The sequence below is a fragment of the Sturnira hondurensis genome, unplaced genomic scaffold (genome assembly GCF_014824575.4).
Source record: "Sturnira hondurensis isolate 20B ecotype Veracruz unplaced genomic scaffold, ASM1482457v3 Scaffold0020903, whole genome shotgun sequence".
NCBI classification, from domain to species: Eukaryota; Metazoa; Chordata; class Mammalia; order Chiroptera; family Phyllostomidae; genus Sturnira; species Sturnira hondurensis.
In genome coordinates this window covers 1,801,845-1,823,093 of record NW_028093534.1, presented here as the reverse complement: position 1 = coordinate 1,823,093, position 21,249 = coordinate 1,801,845, and the positions used below count along the sequence as shown (strand labels likewise).

General features: G+C 39.6%; 1 protein-coding gene across 2 annotated transcripts in view; it reads right to left on the bottom strand.

Moving 5' to 3' along the window:
• LIMA1 (LIM domain and actin binding 1) overlaps nt 1-17,240 on the bottom strand; it is an 82,604-nt gene extending 65,364 nt beyond the window's left edge. For both annotated transcript variants that reach the window (XM_037031045.1, XM_037031046.1), the window contains exon 1: nt 17,126-17,240. The gene's annotated coding sequence lies outside the window, so the exon portion shown is untranslated. The remainder of the gene's footprint in view (nt 1-17,125) is intronic.
• Between the last annotated feature and the right edge of the window lie 4,009 nt (nt 17,241-21,249).

Below are 21,249 nucleotides of genomic sequence, written 5' to 3'. Positions count from 1 at the left end.
ACATGTGGTACTATCAATACCAACAAAACAAAACAAAACAAAAAGAATGCTTATTATTCAGTCCAAAACTAGTTGTTAAAAAAGTATGTATCATTTTTCAGAACTGTGAATTAGCAATTTATCCTATTTAATCTCTGAGATAAACCAAAGTGATATAAAAAAATAGAACCAACAAATTATTTTAAATACTATACATAAAAGGCTCGCTACCCATTATTCAGCAGCACGGTGACAGAGAAGTCTGTAGGCATGTTAGAGTAACCATTGCTACTGTTCTTGGAAGACCTTTAGCCAGGCCTTCCTTTAGACTTTGAAGAAACCTGTTTCCTAGACAATAGGAAAATGATAACAATGACCAAATTCCTAGGGGTCAACAAGGATGCAGATGTTGCAAGACAAATTCACTTTGATAACATTTTTCCTCTTTTTATCTCCTTGTAAGGATATTTTGTCCTTAAAAAAACACTAAGAGAGCAAGAGTTTAAAAAAACAGGTTGTATTGTGTAATGAGAAGCAATTTCACCTTCACTCAGCACTTACAAACATTCACCCATAGTGATTCACACATTACCACTCCAAAGATTAAAGAAGAAGAAAAGTACCCTCAAATAGTATCATCTTTCCCCCTACCTTGTCTATGTCAGGAGAAAAAATAAGTGTTATGACAATCCATCTAGGCACCTGATCTTTCCCTCCATCTCCCCAGAACCTCACTTCACCCCCATCTCTGGCTTTGCCCTAAAAAACATGCTCATATTTCTGGTATGTGTGTATACATATCTGAAATTTGCATATATGCATTAAATAAATAACCTTTCTGTTAAGCTTTTCCCCCCTCAGACTACCACCTCACCTTGCTCCTACCTACACAGCCAAACCTTAGTCTCCAAATACTCATTGTTTCCACTTCCTCATCTCCCATTCACCCCTCTGCTACTTAGGTCTGGCTTCTACTCCTACTGAAATTATTGTCCTGAAGATCTCTTACTGTGAAATCCAAGAATCATGTCTCAGTTTTTATCATCATTTTGTTGCCATTTGAATCATTCATTAGTCCATTTTTGAAATTGTATTTTCCCTTGTTCTTTATCTTAAATGAAATTTTCCTGACCTCCTTTCTTATCTTTCAAACTGTTCTCAATTTTCTCACTGAATCCCTCTTTCCCCCTCCACTCACACCTGTTCCAGGGCATTAGTTAAGGATCAGTTTCTCTCCTTTCTTTGGGTGAGCTCAGCCACCCCCAAGTCATCAAAGGTCTCTGACACCAGATGATTCTGGAGAGTGTATCCTAAGTCCTAACCCTCCTGACTTCCAGTCCTAAAGTTTCCACTGTACATTGCATAGTTTCATACACCCTATAAATATACAACATAACACAGCCCAAATCATATGTGTCATCCTCTTCTATCTCTACCCCTCAAAGTGTATTTAACCACAAATAATTTTTCTCAAAAGATAAACTGTCACATGATTTCTTACTTATATCAAACAAAATAGGCCCTGGCCAGGTGGTTCAGTTGGTTACAGCAACATCCTGAAACACCAAGGTTGCGGGTTCAGTCCTGGTCAGGGCCTATATAAGAATCAATCAATGAGCCCTGGCAGCAGCATCATCTTGTGAATGAAGAGGTTGCAGGCGTGATTCCCAGTCAGGGTACACACTGGATGGTAGGTTCGATCCATGGTTGGGAGAGCATGCTAGAGGCAACTGATCAATGTTTCTCTCTCTCTCTCTTTTGCTCTCACTCTCTTCTCTTTCTCTCCCAAGTCAATAAATAAAATTTTAAACATAACATAACATGAAAGAAAGTATAATGTAACAAAATGTGTGCAAGGTCTGAAGTTAAAAAGAAGACTTACAGGTTCTCTGCCTCTTTCTAATTATGCTGATCATAGAAAATTTATTTACTTCCCTGAGGAATATATCATCACCTACACTGGCTTATCAAAAACTCTAGCCATGGCTGGTGTGGCTCAGTGGATTGAGTGCCCGCCTGCAAACTAAAAGGTCACCAGTTCGATTCCCAGTCAGGGCATATGCCTGCCTGGGTTGCAGCCAGGTCCCCAGTTGGGGGCGTGCAAGAGGCAACCAATCGATGTTTCTCTCGCATATCAATGTTTCTCTCTGTCTCTTTCTCCTTCCCTTACCCTCTCTCTGAAAATAAATAATAAAATCTAAAAATAATTCTACACAAAATGTTTATTACATAACACATAGTACAGAGACTGGCATAGAGGCTAAGAGCACAGGCCATTAAGTTTAAATCTAACTGTTCAAATCTCACACCTCCCACTAGTTGTGTGACCTTAGGAAAGTTATTATAATACTGTTTGTTTCCTTATCTCTAAATTGAGGAAAAGTAACCTACTTCAGAGCATTGTTTTGAGAATTAAAACGAGTTCCTAAACATCCAGTATAACTACACTCCCTAGCACCTAATGCTCAATCTTTAATATTATCATCATTATTATTAACCAATAAGTATTATTTCACAGAACTCCTTTATTTTCTTTGACATGTAGACTTTGTACAAACTTTTCTCACATCTTTAGGCAGGTCCAACTTCTCTCTCTTGATCCCTGGCCTTTCCCCGCACGCGCTCCTCCATGGCCTTATGCGACAGGTCCCGGCTTGGATGGCGCTTCCCTCCAGATGCCTCCCTGACTCCCCAGCCTGCTCCGGGAGGTTTCTCTTAAGTTGCTAAAGCACTGGACCCACCCCTAACACTGATCACATTGTATTTTTTAAGTCACACTGTATTTAACTTTCACTACAGTGCCTGGTACATGATGAACACTCAAGTGTTTGCTAGATAAAGGAAGGTATACCAGGTATCTGAAATCATTTGTTGGATTCAGCTATTTTTATGGATTAGTACTTTGAGCGAAAAGGAAAGGAAACAAACCAGTGGGTTATGTTTGCTTTTCCCAAGACAAATCACCAAATTACGGGGAATCAGTGGATATAGTGATCAAGAAATGGACTCTAGCACTAAACTGTAGCATGAAACTGAACCCTATGAGTAGATTGTTTTAGTCAACTCCCTTTGTTGGCATAATTTAGGTGTCTTCCTACATGTGCTAATTCTTTCAAATAATTATTTGGTTTTTCAGGTCGCAAAGCCAAATAATTCTAAAAGCCAGAAGGGAGCTAATACGAAAAACAAAAGGGAGGGAAAAACTTAATTCAGTAGGTCAAAACCTTGAGTATATATACAAATCATTTAGAAGTTTAAAAATACTGATTTCCAGATCCCATCCCACAGTTCTAATTCATTAGGTCTGGAGTAAGGCCTAGGAAGATGACATTTTTACAAGAACCTTAAAGTGATTCATTGGAGGTTTCCTGATCACTGTTGAAAACACTGAAATAAAAGAGTTTAATACCTCTATGTAGTCCATGAAAAATGGGAAAACAGCAAATTGGAAATTCTTTTTTAAAAGATTTTATTTATTTATTTTTAGAGAGGGGAAGGGAGGGAGAAAGAGAGAGAAACATCAATGTGTTGTTGCCTCTCACCTGGCCCCTACTGGGGACCTGGCCCCAAACCCAGGCATGTGCCCAGACTGGGAATCAAACCCATGACCCTTTGGTTCTCAGGCCCACGCTCAATCCACTGAGCTATACCAGCCAGGAAAATAGCCTCCAGTTTTTCAAACTACAGGTCACAAAATTAGTAAGTTGTGAAATCAGTCTAGTGGGACAGAACTGGCATGTTTATTTGTTTGTGTTAATGAAAAAGAAGAGAGCCCTGACTGGTGTGGCTCAGTTGGCTGGGAGTCGTCTGCAAAGTGAAAAGTTGCCAGTTTGACTCCTGGTCAGGACACATACTTCGTTGCAGGTTTGGTCACCAGTTGGGGTGCATACAAGAGGCAACAAATCAATGTTTCTTTCGTACATCTATGTTTCTCTCCCTCTCTTCTCCCTCCCTCTCTAAAAATAAATATAGTCCTAAAAAAAAGAAAAGGATGAGAATCAAAATAGAAAATGTCACAGTGTATCACACATAGTATAGGTATTCTTTTATAAAGTTTTTACTTGTGTTTGTATAGAGTGGGTAACAATGTAAAATATTTTTTATTGTGGGATGTGGTTAAAAATTATAGAGTAACAAGTGTTGGTGAGGATTTGGAGAAACTAAAACCCTCAGACACTGCTGACGGGAATGTAAAATGGTGAAGTTATTTTGGAAAATAGTTGGCATCTCCACAGAAAGTGAAACATGTAATCATCACATGACTCAGCAATTCCACTCCTAGAAATATGTGTGTGTGGCGGGGTTGCATCTCTGAGAGAAATGAAATCTCAAGTCCGCATAAAAACTAGTGTGTGAATGTTTATGAAGTGTTGTTCGCAATGGCTCCAAAGTGGAAACATTCCAAATGTTCATGAACTGATAAGTAAATAAATAAAATGTGGTCTACCCACATAAAGGAGCATATGTTGTTTACCCATGAAAAAAAAAAGAAGAACGGACACATGCTACACAGTATTGGATGAAACTTGAAAAATATGCCAAGTGGTCTCTTTAAAATATTAAAATATTTACTTTACAATGATTAGAAAAACTACTTTTCTTAAACGTTTGTTTTGGTCACACTGAGCAATTACTTCTTGTAGTTTTTATTCAAAAGTCAAATGAAAATCCCCTTTTTAGTATAAATGTTACTAAATTACAAAAAGGATAAATCTCGATATAATTGTTGGGACTTCATAAGGTTCTTGTATAATTAAAAAAATTTAAACCTAAATTAGGTTAGTGGTTTTCAAAAGACCTTCAGCAGCCAGGTGGGGTCCGTCAGCACCCTTCCTCTCCCCACACCACCGTCCTTCGCCTTCATCCTTTTCTTTAGGGAACCTCTCCTTCTCCAAAGGTCTGAACAAACATGCCAAACCAGAGTGTCATTTTCTTCACTAACTCCCTTGGTTAGAATGATTGGTCAAGGGATGGGCCTGCTCATCATAAACAGTAAGAAAAAGAAGTCTGCTCTTGTCTGTCTCTTCCCCCAAGCCCATTCTACTTCCCACTGGTAACCTCTGTCACAGTTTGGAATATAAGCTTCCTGATATTGCCTACATGTGATAATGACAATACCAAACACAGCACCATGTGTCAGTCACTGTTCTAGGCATTCTACATATACTATCTCATTTTATCTTCACAGTAACTCACGAGGTAGATATTACTCTGATGCCTATTTTACAAATGAGAAAATTCAAGCACAGAGATGTTAACACACATCATGCATAAAAGCACACATTTAAAAATTACAATGGTTTTATGTTAATGTCCTTTATAGCAATACTCACTTCCTGTTGAACATTGTCCTACATCAGGACATACGATCTACCTCAACCTTTCAGAGCCACTTACTATTTCACTCCAAAATAGTCTATAACTTATTTAACCAGGCCCCTGCCAAGGAACATTTAGACGGCTTTAGGTTCTTCACTATAAAGAACAAGGCTGCAAGGAACATGCCTCTACTACTGTTTACTTGGAAGTGTGCCTGTATGATGTAAATTCCCAGAAGCATCCTTTCTAGTTCAAAAGGCCTATGCATTAAAAATTTTAATAGACATTCCCAAGTATTCCTCAAAACAAGTTTCATGATACACATACACACACATATGTATATATTTGCATCAATTTATATATTTCTTAAAAGATTTTATTTTTAGAGAGAGGGGAAGGGGGAAAGAAAAACAGGGAGAGAAACATTGATGTATGAGAGATACATCTTTCAGTTGTCTCTTGCACGCCCCTCACTGGAGACATGGCCCGAAACCCAGGCATGCGCCCTGAATGGGAATAGAACCGACCTTTTGGTTTGTAGGCTGGCACTCAGTCCACTGAGCCACACCAGCCAAGGCATATATTTGAACCATCAGCTATAAGAGAAAGCCTATTCTCCACATCCTTGTCAATATTAAGCATTATTAATAATTTTTATTTTTCCAATTTGCTAGATGTGTGAAAAATGATACATTGTTTTAGTTTTCATTCCTTTAATCATGAGGGAAGTTGAGTATATTTTCAAATGTGTATTGGCCACTCAATACTTTTGCTTTTTGGTTATAAATTATTTATTAACTGTACAACTTAATTACTTTTTAAAATTGCACAAGGACTTTCTGAATATCATGTGTAACTCCTTGTACAATTCAAATTGCCTCTCACAGCAGCTGTCCTTTGCTGGTGTCTGATTCCTATCCAGATCTCATTAATATTCTTTCCAAATAGAATTGTTGCTTGACTATACAGATTCGATCCTCACGTCTGCAGAGTTCCCTTTTGTAGGACATCTACCCTTTAACTGCTTATTAATACTCCCACCAGAGCACAGCCCTCTGAGAAGCCTGACAAACACTACATGACTATCTAGGCATAAACAGCCTGTTTGGGGTTGTGCTCCAGCTGGTACCCTCAACTAGCCAGTCTACTGCCTCTTGGTTGTGAGGGGGTGGGGGCTGCATATGAAGGGAGGGTGCTCTGAATATCAGGATTACCTTTGGAATCTGAATATCTCACATGGAATCCAAACACATCTAATTTTTCTGAAAAGGGTCCCCTACAATTCCAGTATAAAAACAGCTTTGAGAGTTTAGTCTTGGCTTGATCCCAGAGTCATTAGGCCAAAACAGGGAGGCAGACATAGACCCTAATGACTCACCATCTAGAGGAGGGGTGAGGGGTATCAAACTCGTTTTCACCGGGGGCCACATCAGCCTCACCGTTGCCTTCAAAGAGCCTAAATAATTTTAGGACTGCATAAATGTAACTACTCCTTAACAGTTAAGGAATTGAAATTACATTAGGCCTGAAGGGAACCTCGAGGCTGATGTAGCCCCTGGTGAAAATGAGCTGGATACCCCTGCTCTAGAGGGACTGTGTCAGAATCAGGCAGACATTTGGGCCACCTTTGCATAAGCCTGGGGATCAGCTACTGAACACTGGTCTATGCAAGGTGATTCATTCCATTTGATCTTATGAAATCCTTACGAAATACCACTGAAATCTTATGGTACTGTGAAGCAAATATTATTCTCATCTTACAGAGGGCGAACCCAAGGCTCAGACAGGTTACACAGATTGTTCAAGTAAGAGGCAGAGCCAGGCTTTGCAACAGTCTGACAGACCCTAATGTCCATGCTCTAACAACTTCCTGCAAGCTATGTCTGCCTAGAGTCTGTGGGTGGTCTGGGCCAGTCTTATCTTCCTAAGCATCTCAGAACTAGAAATGGTAATGTTCTTGTAAGGGCCAAATTTTAGGTGTTCTCAACACCTTTATAAAACCTCTGAGTTGAAGATAATGTAAGTATTGCCTTCCTACTTGGCTTCTTTTACTTTACTGATTCACTTGACTATCTTAGCTTCTTTCACTTTTGAAACCCAAATTAGCTTTTTCATAACTGTGGTAGTCTTCCCATATCTTACGTAAACAGTAAAAACTGACTTTGGTCTAAAAGTCACAAAGAATTCTTTTAGCTCATAAAGCATCATATCTTTTTTTCTTTAAGAAACTAAGATCTAATCCAAGTTTAATTCTACCTCTCTCAAATCTAAGGTGTTACATATTCCCTTGGTTCTTCCTCCTTTCCCCCAAGTTGATAATTAACTCACTGTAAAGACAACACAACCCAAGGGAGTGAGAGTTTTGTCAGTGTTTTTTCATACACACTAAGTAAAAATCTCTTTCAAAAAGTAGACAGATAATTAAGACTGTAACTTCAAATTTAAGGAAAAAAGTAGAGAAAAGCATAGTTAACTGGAAAAGAGTGTGGAAATTTAGAGTTGACCCAGGCCATCAAAGCACAGATTTACTAACAGCCTGTTTCTCCTTTAACCTTTGTACCATTCCAGACCTTATCATCAGATGCAGCAAATGTCAGTGTCTCGTACCATGTAGGGGCTCAGGACATATCTGTTACGCAAACGAAAAACAGTCCTGTGCTAGTTCCCAGTTGCCACATATCTTGACAGAGGCCCACCTACATAATTGAATATCTGCCTATAAAGTATATGCTCAGAGGCCTGGCCAATTACATGCTTAATTAAGACAAAGTGGATAATTAAAGTCTTTTTTACAATGCCATAGCAGAAGGAATATAAACAGTTATTTTAAGAAGGCCGCTTCTGTTAAAGATATAACCTTCTTATACCAGTCCTTTGTCCTTAATAATTAATCAAGTTTTCTCCAAATACAGGGCTTCTTAGTTTCACTCCTGGCCATTTCCAGGAAGGGCCTGGCTTCCATTCTTCTTATCTGAAATTTTAGATGATGTGTTTTTTTCAGGTCTTGCTCAATCTGAAAAGCCAGTTCAGATCAATTTAACCAATCCCTTCAAGCAGGAGAATTAAAACAGGTTTACTGAAAAGTGACTCTTCTCTAGGCAAGTTCTCTAATCTTTCCTTTCTGTAAAAATCTGAGAAGCTAACACCAAACAATGCTTTAATCAAGGACAAGCACAGCTGAGTCTGGTCACATAAAGAATTACCAACTCACACAGCCACAGAAGTGATCAAATTCTGCTAATTGATGCTATGGATCTCATTTCATAATAAGGACTTGTTACAAACATATTCATGTTAGTGTTTAGATTAAATTTTAATGTTTACCTTCAAAAATTACCTCAGATTGCAGTGCTGTTTAAAACAGTTATTGATTCCTGGCCAGTAGCTCAGTTAGACACTGTCCTGACACACCAGGCTGCGAGCTGGATCCCTGGTCAGGGCACACACAAGAATCAACCAATGAACGCACAAGGGGAATGACAAGTCGATGTCTAGGTTTCTCTCTCTTTCTCTCCCCCTTCCTCTGTCTCTCTCTTCCTTCTTCTCTCTCTCTAAAATCAATAAATACAAATTTAAAAAATTAAATTAAATTTAAAAATTATTGAGAGAAATTTGCGAAGTGGTATTTTAGTTGGTGTGGGAAAGTCAATCAACTTCTTTGGTTCTCAAATTTCTTAATCTTAAAAACAGATAATAATTCACATGGAAGGCTATGAGGATTGAATTAGAGGATAAAAGTAAAAGTACTTTGAAAAATCATAAATTGCTATAAAAACCAACATTATTTTAAATAAAATTTATGTTCAATTCCAAGAAAAAAGCGGAATTAAAAAATAAGGCTACCCAGTGAAAAGAAACAGGAAAATAGTTAGAACTGATCACTTATGCTGTGTGGTTCAAGAAATGAACAAGAAATCCCTTGTTTAAAGCTGTTGCTGAAAATCTTTCTAATCAATACACTGTCCTACTTCAGAATGTGTAGTATCATGAAAATATACTTTCCTTGAAGATTCTCCATGGCTTTCTTGTTTTTCTTCTAGAGAAGGAAAACAGAAGAAAACTGATTGTGTGAGGATTCTAGTCAATTGGATGCCAGTTTTGCCATATGTGCTTTTAAAAATGTAATGAGTGTTAAAGACTAGTATTGGCTAGCAGTAATAACCACGGAAGTAGATGCTGACAGGTAGTAAAATAGTGGCCTGGATCCTGGGAACACTTTGCAAAACCTGCACTCAGATGGAACCGAATCGTGCCCATCACAGTATCCCAGATACTTTGTCTGGCTACCTTCAGAAATCCTCAGGGACTGATACCTGATTTGAACCCTGATGGAACCACCCCAGCTGTTGGCCATTAAAATAATAACAACAACAACAACAACAAAGCTTTGGACTGTGAACCAAAACAAGAATTGTTAAAATGAGAAGTCTATCTTCAAGGCTTATTGATTTATTCGACCAATATTTATTGAGCACTTACTAGGTGTCAAGCAGCTCTCTCTTTGCTAAAGACATAACCTTATAAGTGACAGATAAGGTCTCCGCTCTCATGCAGCTTCCCTTCTACCATGGAAGCAGGATGGTTAAATACTGTGATTAACGCTGTGAAGAAAGTACAGAAAGAGTAACTAGAGTGGTGGTAGGAAAGAGGGCAGATGCTTTAGACAGCGGTCAGGGAAGTCCTCTTTGAGTTGAAACCTGAATGATGGGGAGGATAAAGGAAGCCAGCCAGGTAAAGAGAAGAGATGGGGGATTTTCCAGGCAGAGAATATGGCAAATGCAAAGGCCCAGAGGCAGCAGAATCATGGCTAGGGAGTGAATTAGAAGTATGAGATGATAAACAGATGCATGGCAGCCAGATTAAATAAGGACTTATAAGCAATGATAAAATTTTAAATTTTATCCTAAGTGTGATGTGAAGCTGAACACTGTTGTATAATGGTATTTGGAAGATGAGATATATTTCATGTACTCTACATATTTAATTGCTTAGTATATGAATAATGACTATGAAATGAAAAGGAAAGGCAAGGTTCTCACTTAGAAGGCTTATAGTCTTTTAAGGAGGCAATAATTCATAAATAGTGACAGCATTAAGGTAAAAAAAGAAGTAAAAATAAAGTGCTAAATGAAGACTAAGGAGGGACACCGATTCAAATAAGATAGATCAGAAAAGGCTTTCTTTTTTTAAACTAGCATTTTATTTGACCTCTTAAGAAAAAGGATTTCATCAGGAGTGGGAGGGGGAGGAGAATAAGGCTGTGGGAACTGCATGAGCAAAGGCACAGAGGCAGGAAAGGACAGGGTGGGTCCAGGAAACCGGGAATCATTGTATAACTACAGTGCCAGGTGGGTGGCTAGTGATGTGAGAGATAAGCCTGGAAAAATAAGCTGTCCGGGTGTGGGAGTGGGAGTCTTGAGTGGCATGCAGAGAAACTCAGACTTAATTGACTTGGGCACTGGTTCCCCTTAAGTGTATAAATGAATCTCTTGAGGTACTTGTCAAAACTGCAGATTCCCAGGCCCCATCCCTCAGACATGCTGATTTCAGTAGGACTTGGGAATCTACCTTTTTAACCAACACCCCAGGTGATTCTGTAACAAGTAATTGAGGGAACTATACTTTGAAAGTCAGTGTTTTATTTTTTTTATGACAACTCTGGACTGAAATGGAAAAACTGGAGCCAACTCTAAGGATTGGTCAGGGACTCTAGCAAAAAAGGGGGATCTGAAGTAGAAGACTAATGAAAGAGGCATCGCCACCGTTGGGGCAGAATCAACCAATGCTGGTGATTAAATGTGGGAGGAGAGGAGGACTGAAGCGTTCAAGGCAACTTCAAACTTTCTCCTTAGGGAAACTAGGTGAACGCAGGCACCTAATAATATACACACTACCCACGTAGTCTACCAGGTAGCTGGAAGTACAGATCTGAAGCTCAGAGACATGCAAAGGCACTAAACATACTGGTTTGGTATTCCAAAGTGAGTTCAAGGCAAATTAAAAATTAAATATAAAAAGTGAAACCATAAAAATTGAAAGCAAATCAAAGTGAATACTTAATCCATCCCGGGATGACAGAAGACTTTTATGCATAAAAGAAAAGGAATCCCAAAGGAAACGATCTACTGATAAGTAACCATATACCATGTACAAAATTAAAAGGCAAACAACTAGATAGACATTTGACCAAAGATCAAAGAATTGATATTCTTAAAATAAAGAGCTTACAGAAATCACAAAGAAAAACACTAAGGGTAGTTTTAGTATAAAATAGTGATTCCCAGTCAGGGCACATGCCTGGGTTGCGGGCCAGGTCCCCAGTGGGGACCACATGAGAGGAAACCACATATTGATGTTTCTCTCTCTTTCTCCCTCCCTTCCCCTCTCTCTAAAAATAAATAAATAAAGCCTTTAAATAAAATAAAATAGTGAAAGTTGTTAAATAACTTGGCTTGGCAACTTCAACCTCTTATAAGACTTGCTCTCCATTCACTAGAGGTGATGGGGCTTTGTGACACCAATCAGCAGGGCTTTTCAGACTGACCTTACCAGGTTCCAAGTGCCAATCTGTGGGAGTGCCTAAAAAATACCAATCTTTGCAACTTCCGTTGTTCTGAGGGCACAACTGCCACCAGGCTCCATTAAGCCTTGCGACCCCTGTGGGAACTGCCTTTACTACATCCAGTCTTTCCTCGGGCTCTCTATGTCTAAAATGGGTAAAGGCTCAGAGCTGGGAGAGAATATAATTTCAGAATGTATAGTGAGCAGTGGGCAGAAGTCATCCTTTCAGGACAGAGGTTGTATGGATCAAGAGCTTAGCCCTCTCATTTTACAGATGAAGCTCAGAGAGGATGAATGACCTACCCAAGATAAGCTAAGTGGTTGGTTTCCAGCACCAAGGTGGGAATCCTGACTCTCAGGACAGCACTCTCCCCATTTTGCAATGCTGTTTCATCAGTCACAAGCTCTGGCTTCTCACAACAATGGGCATTTAAAACACCACAATTAAAACTTTTTGTACACTTTCTACTCTGTCGCTCCACTTATTAAATTTGGCCTAATAAAAACTATACTCCCCCTGTCCCCCCACCACCAAAATAAATGGAAGAACTCCAAAAAGAAAAACAACATAATTAAAATGTTAAGACTCAAATAAAAATTAGAATGGATTAAACAAGTTGCAATTCACAGAAGAAATTGAAATGAATGTAGTAAAAGTGTTCACTCATGAATAATTTAAAAAAACAATCAAATCACCCTTATTAAATTAGTAAAGATTACAAATAATATTCAATATTGCAAAGAATCCACCAAAATGGGCACTCAGAATTCCTGCAGGTGAGAATGTCAGTCTGGTCTTTATGAAAAGCATTTGGAAGCAGTTTCGTATTTTTAAATTTGCACACCTTTTGACCCAGCAATTCAACTTGTAGGAATCTAACCTAAGGAAAGAATGCGTGATCTGTACAAAGATTATGCATAAACTCATCCTCAATTTTTTCAGTTATTAATAATGTAACAATCAAAATACCCAACTGCACAATTTAATTATGCAACATCAATACAATATGGTATTATTAAACATCCATTAAATTGTGTTCAAATGATTTTGATGAAATGAAAAAGTATGACATAATGTAAAGTGAAAAAAAGAGGTACAAAACTATACCTACTGTAATACTATGAGCCCAATTACCTGAGTGCTTGTTAGGGTGTGTACCAAATAGAAAAAAGACTAGAAGGAAATACACCAATTTATATTTCTCTCTGGAACAGATTATGACATATTTTATATTCTTTATAATTAATTTTCCCAGGTTTTCTATAATAAGTATGCATACTTATTTTCTAAATGTATATGTGTGTTTAATATTTGCAAACAAAACAAGAATTTATATATATAATACAAAAAAGTTTTCTAAAAAGACAAATTTGCAAGTCACTCACATGGAGGTGTTAAAGCAGATCAAACTGCACAGAGAGACAGTATATTGAGGATAAGATGCTGGACAGGACCACAGCACACACCCACTTTTACGGGGCAAAAAGACGATGAGTTAGTGAAGGACACAGGAGGAAATGGTTTGCTCAGAAGATGGAGAATCAGGTACAGTCACATCAAGAAAGCCAAATGAAAGGAAGAATCAGAAAAGTTGTCCTCTTGGTCAAATGCTGCCAAGTGGTAAGGAGGAGGAGAGTGACAGGGCCATTACGGGGAAATCACTGGGTACTATGTATAGACAGACAGATCTCCTCCAGTGCTGGAAGTGGAAGCCAAATATGAGCAAATGTTACCTGTTTAGTAAAACTGACCTTGAGGAAAAGAAGTCCTAGAGCATTTGCTTGATTTCAGTTCATGAAAGAAAAAAAATTGTAGATATCTAGAACCCAGTAAAAGCATATCAGGATTACTGATCTATGGGTAACAAAACAAAGATTGGCAATACTTTGGCGTGCAAGAAAAAACATGTTTAAGGGATAGTGAGGTTCTCCAAATAGTAAGCTATGTTATGGGATAAATAAGGGGAAAAATAGCTCCATACATGTTATCAAAAGTACAAAAAAGTTGAATTATTTTTCTAAATATGAAACTTCTTAGTTTTAGAGTAGCATTGTTAAGAACTTATTTGAAAGAAAAGAAAAAGAAGGTACAACGGCATGGTAATCATATCAACTTTTTAAGACTGGACATGTGAAGTCCCTAGAAACATTTTCAAATTTAAAGAAATAACTTGATGTGCTGAATAATGAATTGCTTGTTGGGTCAAACTTTGCCCTTTTCATGAAAAGAGTTCTGCATAAACTCAATAACTTGAGTGAGTCTCAAGGACTTTACATCCAGCCACAAAATAAACATAGCAGTATGGTCCTACTAGGAGTACCATTTGCCACAGAATCTCAATTCCACAATCATTAAGCAGAAACTACTCAATTTAAAACCACTCATTTATCACTAAAGAACCTTGAGAGTCTGTGTGAAGTAATTTAACATCACCTGTAGATTACCGTACATGATCCAAAATAAAGTACTTTAACTTCCTATCAAAAAATGCAGTGGAAGACCATAGTAACCTTAAAAAAACCCAACAGTCTTTCCGTGGAAATTCCTGACTTCAGAACCAAGTTACACACTTTTCTATCCGAAGAAAGAGTACAATTCCAATCTAAATGAAAGCCTTCTATTTCTGAGTGTATGGAATTTAGAATGCCCGAAAACTAGTTTCATGGTCAACATAAATAATGACAAATTCTCCCAATTTGTGGTTAGGTGGCCTTTTATGGTAAACATGTCTAATGATCTTCTACACTCTCAACATTCTTTCTTTGTCTGTGTGTCTTTGAAGAACTCTGTACCTAAAAATATTGTAAGAAAACAATGTAATCATTTTAGGTTCCAACTGTAAGTACATGCAAATATACCTGCTGCCTTTCCAAAAATCCCTGGTAGAGACCCCTTTCCTAGAGTGTAAACAGAAAGAAAGGAGGTAAACAATGTCAAAGAAACGTGTTCAACAAGTACCGTGGCTCAAATTACCAAATAAAACAACTACTATCTGTACAACTAACTATAGACTTTAGATCTTCAAAACTCTACAAAAACCCTAATACTTCTGACCTTTCCTTCTACACCCATCTTCCCACCCTATCCCCACCTCCAAAGAAAAAAAAGAAAGAAAAAGATTTTGAGGACACCTTAGCAAGAAAAAGTATCCTCTGTTACCAAGATGTGTTGTTAACAGAATTGTTTTCACTTCTGAAGTTTTCTCTTCTCAGAATTATTAGAAGGTTGAAATTTGGTCCACCTTTTAACCAGAGTCTGGAACAAAGTTTGAAGGCACCAAGTTAAACAAAGTTACGCAATGGAGCAATTTTTACAAAATGGCACTGCTTTACTAATGTTGCCAATACTCTATTGTCTTCCCAGTAGCTCCACAGTTCAGGGACTGCCTGATATCAACACTTCCAGGCCCATTACAGAACAGTGAAAACAGCTCCACCAACCATTTACTGAACTGCTAAGGGATTAACAACAGGACCTAATCCCACTTTCAAGAGGCCTTAATGTTGACAGAACACAAGGTAAGAAATATGATACAAATTCATGAATTAAAGAGAACCCTATTACTTAAAGGTTTTTTACTGTTGTGATTGTTTACTGTTTTGTTTTTAAGGAAAACTAGAAGACAGAATTAAAAATGAACTATTCTTTATGCTCCCATAGCACTCTGGGCTGACCTCTAGTACAGCACTGACCTCTCTAATACTGTACGTTGTACCCACTGATCTGCCTAACTCATCTGATTTTAAGCTCTTTTATTGTAGGGACATTTGGAACTTTGAATCCACAGTAGGACTGACAAAACCGGAGGCACTCAATAAATGTTTTGTCCAAAAAAAAAGTTTCTACAGGAATTACCTATTGCCATGTTAAGTGTTTTTCTATTTCTTTTTAATTTAAAATCATCTCTGCTGCTAACTCTATAACTTCTTAAGGTCTACCTTTTAAAACACGATCATCCTTCATCCAGGATATAACTCCACAGGAACTTAGAAATATTTATTGAGGGTCATTTTCTTTTGTGTCTATATCAGACCTCAGAAGAAAGTGTTATTTCACAGTTCCTAAAATATTTATCATTTGTGAATAGTATTAGTAACTATGCAGATAAAAAGTATTCCATTTAACCACTTAAATCAAGAGCAAAAGAAAGACTCTCAGGCAAAAGACCTCTTCCCTAAAGAGGCATTGTCTTAAAGGCTGATAACTCCCTGAGTATATTAACTAGAAAAGTCAAGTTGATAGAACCATCTGGATTAGGCAGCTTTTTGAAACCTGGAATTAAATGAAAGACAATAGTAGTTCCAATATCTCTCACCAGGATCAGCTAAACTCTGTTGTAAGCACCAGAAGGAGGCAAGGACGGGTGCCAGATGGTTTACTCCTAGCACCTACAACTTCAAGTTTAGTAGGTGTAGCCAGGGGTGTACAGTTACCTTATATTAACAGCTATGTACATTGGTGACAGGTGCCAGCAATACATACAGGATGGCAATTCGGGGATGATACATCCAGCTGCAAGGACTGCTATAGTCTCAACATACCTCCAAAGGATGTAAGTGATGTAAGTTGAACTCTTAAAAAGAGTTCAACTGGCAGAATGGAAGGGCAGAAAAATAGAAAAGGGAGGGAATGGCTGAAAATGAAGAAGGGAAAAGAGCGTTGAATATCATAATACTATTTCCCTGGGATATTGAATTCGGATGAACTACCACCTTCCTCTACCACACCAAAAATATATGTATAGTTAAAAAGGAGTGTTCTTGCCCTGGTGGGTAGCTCAATTGGTTGGAGTGTCCTCCTGATATGCCAAGGTTGCAGGGTTCCATCTCTGGTCAGGGCATATACAAGAAACAACCAATGAGTGCATTAGTAAGTAGAGCAACAAATACTTGTTTCTCTTTCTCTCTCTCCCTTCCTCAGTCCCTCTTTTCCTCCCTTCCTCCCTCTCTCTCCCTTCCTCTCGCACTCTAAAAAAAAAAATCTATAAATTAAGAAAAAAAAAGGAGTTCCTTTGGCAGGAGTTCCTTTGCCGCCCTCAGGCAGCAAAGGTTCAACCCCATATAATTGCTTCCAATCCCAGAGCAGCACCCAAAAATGAGGAAAGAGCAGAGAGCAGCGGTTCCTCCACTCCCTCGTTCTAGGGTAAGGGGATCCCTCTTGTGCTCCCCTCGCCCCAGAAGTCGAGGGAGAAAGAAGGAGCGGAGGAAAGCCGAGGTCTCCCCGCACTCTCCGGCTGTGGAGGATATGAAAAGAGAAGGCCCTTACCTGACTAAAAGCGGTCTTTTCTCTGCACTGCTCCCAGCCCTGCCACAAGTCCCAGGCGCTCTGACTCGCGCACCTGTCGCGACCTAGCAGCAGCACCTACAGCTCCTTCGGCCCCGCCCCGGTCTGGCTCGGAGCCCCGCCCTGAACCCCGCCCACCGCCTCAAGGGCGCGCACGCCAGCCCGCCTCCCTTGCGGCCTCGGGGCGAGCGTGCGCGCCACCCGTGGCATGCCGTCCCTTCGCAGCTGCTGGGGTTGCTTAGCCGAGTGCCTTGTTGGCTGTGTTGAGAGGCGGGGCTGCTTTTCCTGAGGCCTGGTCTAATTCTCCGTGGTGCTTGCTGAGGAATCCACGTATCTTGACCGCCCTGGGCTTTGTGCTTCCCTAGTTTGGCAGTAATTAACTCTCTGACTCAGAGTTACCGCAGGTTGACTCAGGAGCGCACCTGGGAGGTTTGCCCTAGGCTCAACTAGGCCAGTCCCCAACCAGGTTCCTGGTGATTTCGGGGTAGGTTCATTGCAGGGTGGGTATTTTAGAGTAAGCCGTGCTGTGTAGTGAAAAGAGCTATAAATCAATCCAGTCTCAACCGCTTGACATCAAGTCGCTTCACCTCAGTAGAGCTGAATTTCCTCTCAGTAAGTAAAGGAGTAGGATAAGGGCAAACCTCCAAGTTCTCCAACAGCTCTAACTTTTCACAGAGTAAGACAGTATGCAATATCAAGAAAATGCATTCTTTTGTATGTGGAGTTACCTCAATAGATCCCCCCTACAAATTATAATTTAAAAAGAAGTCGCCCTGGCTGGTGTAGCTCAGTGGATTGAGTGCAGGCCTGCGAACCACCGGATCGCGGTTCGATTCCCAGTCAGGGCACATACCTGGGTTGCAGGCCAGTTCCCAGCAGGGGACTCATGAGAAACAACCATACATTGATATTTCTCTCCTTCTCTCCTTCCCTTCCCCTCTAAAGATAAATAAATAAAATCTTAAAAAAAATAAAAAGAAGTCAATAATGGCCCTTATTCACCAAGAAGCCTAATCTGGGTCAGTGTTTTGGACCTATATTTGAATCTTGCTTCTGTCACTTACCAACTTAGGCTGATTACTTGCTCTCCCAAAGCCTCCCTTGGCGCCCTTTTGAAAATAGAGTTAGTAGCCCTGGCTGGTGTGGATCAGTGTATTGAGCGCCAGCCAGCCTGTGAACAGAAAGGTCGCTGGCTGGATTCCCAGTCAGGGCACATGCCTGGGTTGTGGGCGAGGTCCCCAGCTGGGGGCGTGTGAGAGGCAACTGATCAATATATGTCTCACACATTGATGTTTCTCTCCCTCACTTCACCTCTCTCTAAAAGTAAATACCAGTAATTAAAACTTAAAAAGAAAATAGAGTCAGTAGTACACACAGTTGGCTTTTACCAGTTTGCAAGGATAACTTGCTAAATTTTCATGGATTTTATAAGCCACTTAATAAGCATAACCACTATTAAAAATCAAATTTTACAAATTTGTAGTTAAATATGTTAAGACAGGTAAATACTCAAAATTCATCACTTTTTATTTTTTTTATTTTTTTTTTTAATATTTTTTTAATATATTTTATTGATTATACCATTACAGTTGTTCTATTCCCCCCTTCAATCCCTTCCACCCGCACCCTCCCTCCCCCACCATTCTGCCCCCNGGTAAGAACTCAAAATTCATCACTTTTTAAACTTCATTTTACTAGTAACTTTGCTCTTGAAGTTGTCCATCTGTAGGATGGAAATACTGTGTAATATATGTATCTATTCCCAACTCTGTGTTAACAGATGTCACATTTGTAGCATAAAATTGGCGGCAAAGGGAATGTTTACACCATGGAAATTGGCAAATGCTACAGATCAGGCTTGGTTTATGTTTTATTGATTTTCTAGACCAATTATCTGCAACTTTTTCTGTAAATGACCAAATGGTAAATATTTCAGGTTTTCCAGTATGTGTAATCTTTGTCTCAACTACCTGGAACTCTTACATTTAAAATGTGTATCGCTGTGTTCCCATAAAGCCTTATTTACAAAAATAGGTACAGGCTTGTGGAGAAAATATTGATAATGTAGAATTAAACTTTTTGTCACGTGGCCTGACATTGTTAGTAGCACAAAAAATTGAGGAAGAATTCTAACAGTATTTGAAAACTATTACCCAATTCATGAATGATGTTCCAACATACTTTTTCACTGTTTTACTTTTGTCTTACTGGTTAACTTAAACAAAAATATCAACCAACACCTATGTCTGAACTATACTTTTTTAGTGACTGTGTCTCTTTTGATGATTCAAATCATAATCAAGTATTTATTTATAGTCTGATTTTTATGAAATATTGTTGGAAAAATCAAAACTGATAGGTGTTTAGAAAATAGCAAATCATACTGAAGGTATAGGTATAAGAAAGCAACATAACTATTTTAGTTTAAAATTCATGCTATTTTTGAGCTTATGGTCAAGATGGTGGTGTAGGTAAATGCAGTACTCACATCCTCCCACAACCACATCAGAATTACAACTGAACTACAGATCAGTCATTATCCAGAGGTGCCTGAAATCTAGCTGAACAGAAGTCCTCCAATTAAGGATATAAAGAAGCCACATGGAGACTGGTAGGAGGGGCAGAGATGTGGAATGGGTGGGCCCACACCCATGTGTGGTGGATAAAAATCAAGAGGGATGTCTTGGAATCACAGGTCCCCCCCGCCCCCCGAGGAGCTAGGGGTCCAAGCTCCACACCAGGCCCCCAGCCCAGGGTTCCAGGGCCAGGTAGAGAAGTCTCCATAACTTCTGGGTGTAAAAATTAGCATTGATTGTTATTGGGTGAGATGAAGGACTTCTGGCATCCCAGGCTTTCCTCTTAAAAGACCTTCATGCTGGCTTACTTGGACTCACTCACTCTGAGCTCTAGTGCTAGAGCAGCAGCTCAAAAGGCACCAGGGACATATGGGGAAGAACTGAATTATGTGGCATCAGGGTGAGAGCTGGAAAGGAAGGTTTTTCCTAGAGAGAAGTGCTGGCACAGTCTATTGTTCCTTTTCTGAACCCCTCCCACAGAGCTGGCAGGTGGGTGCCATATCTGAATCTCCATCAACCTGGCTAAAGCTGTTCACCCTGTCCTGGTGATTCCAAGACCATGCTTCACCCAACTTTTGGGCCCACCCAAACTGTTTCCAGTGGCTTTCTCATACAAACATACTTCATGCTTCAGACTTTTCTAAAATTTCTCAGACAAGCAGCATCTGGCCTTTATGTCCCATATTTCTCACTAAGTGGCCCCAAGACTAGCACTAGCAGCACCAGCCTTGGTTTGCAGCTTAGACTCTCCTGGACACCTCCAAGCCCAACACAATTATTAGCCACCTGCAGGTCACTCTGTAGCTCCTGTTGGGTGACCCTGGTCAGAACATCAGTAGCAGCCCACCTAGGCCTGCAACTCCTGGGGAGGCCCCAGAGCCAATGCACCCAGTGAACAGTTTCAGACAATGTCAAAGCAACACCCAACCACTTCCACAAGCCATACACTCAAGGGAAAGACTCAGTAGGCACCAGAGCCCCGCTCAAGTGGGCCTGGTCTGTGGGGTGGGTCCACTCTGTGGGGTGAGTCCCCAAACAGCTGATCCTCCACAGTGGTCAGTTGTTGCAGCCTCCTGGCAGCCAATTGGCTTGGGGGTAGATCCCTCCTATGATTTGCCAATAGCAATCAAGGCTCAACTACAATAGGAGGGTGTGCATAGCCTACATGGTGGGGGAAGGTTCACCTGCAGTTCCCAGCTCAGGTGAATGGGGAGGCTGTGACACTGGTCACTACAGGACACTAATTATATAAGGCCAAACTACCAACCCCGGGAGATGTAGTAGCTCTACCTCATACATAGAAACAAATATAGGGAGGCTGCCAAAATGTGGCAAAGAAACATGTCCCAAATGAAAGCAATAAAATTCCAAAAAAATTAAAATGAAAATAAGCAATCTATCAAATGTAGAATTAAAAACAATGGTTATAAGGATGCTGAAGGACCTTGGGGGAAGAGTAGGTGAACTTAGAACTTCAACAGTGAGATAGGAAACACAAAAACTGAACCAGAAAACATAAAAAAGAACCAG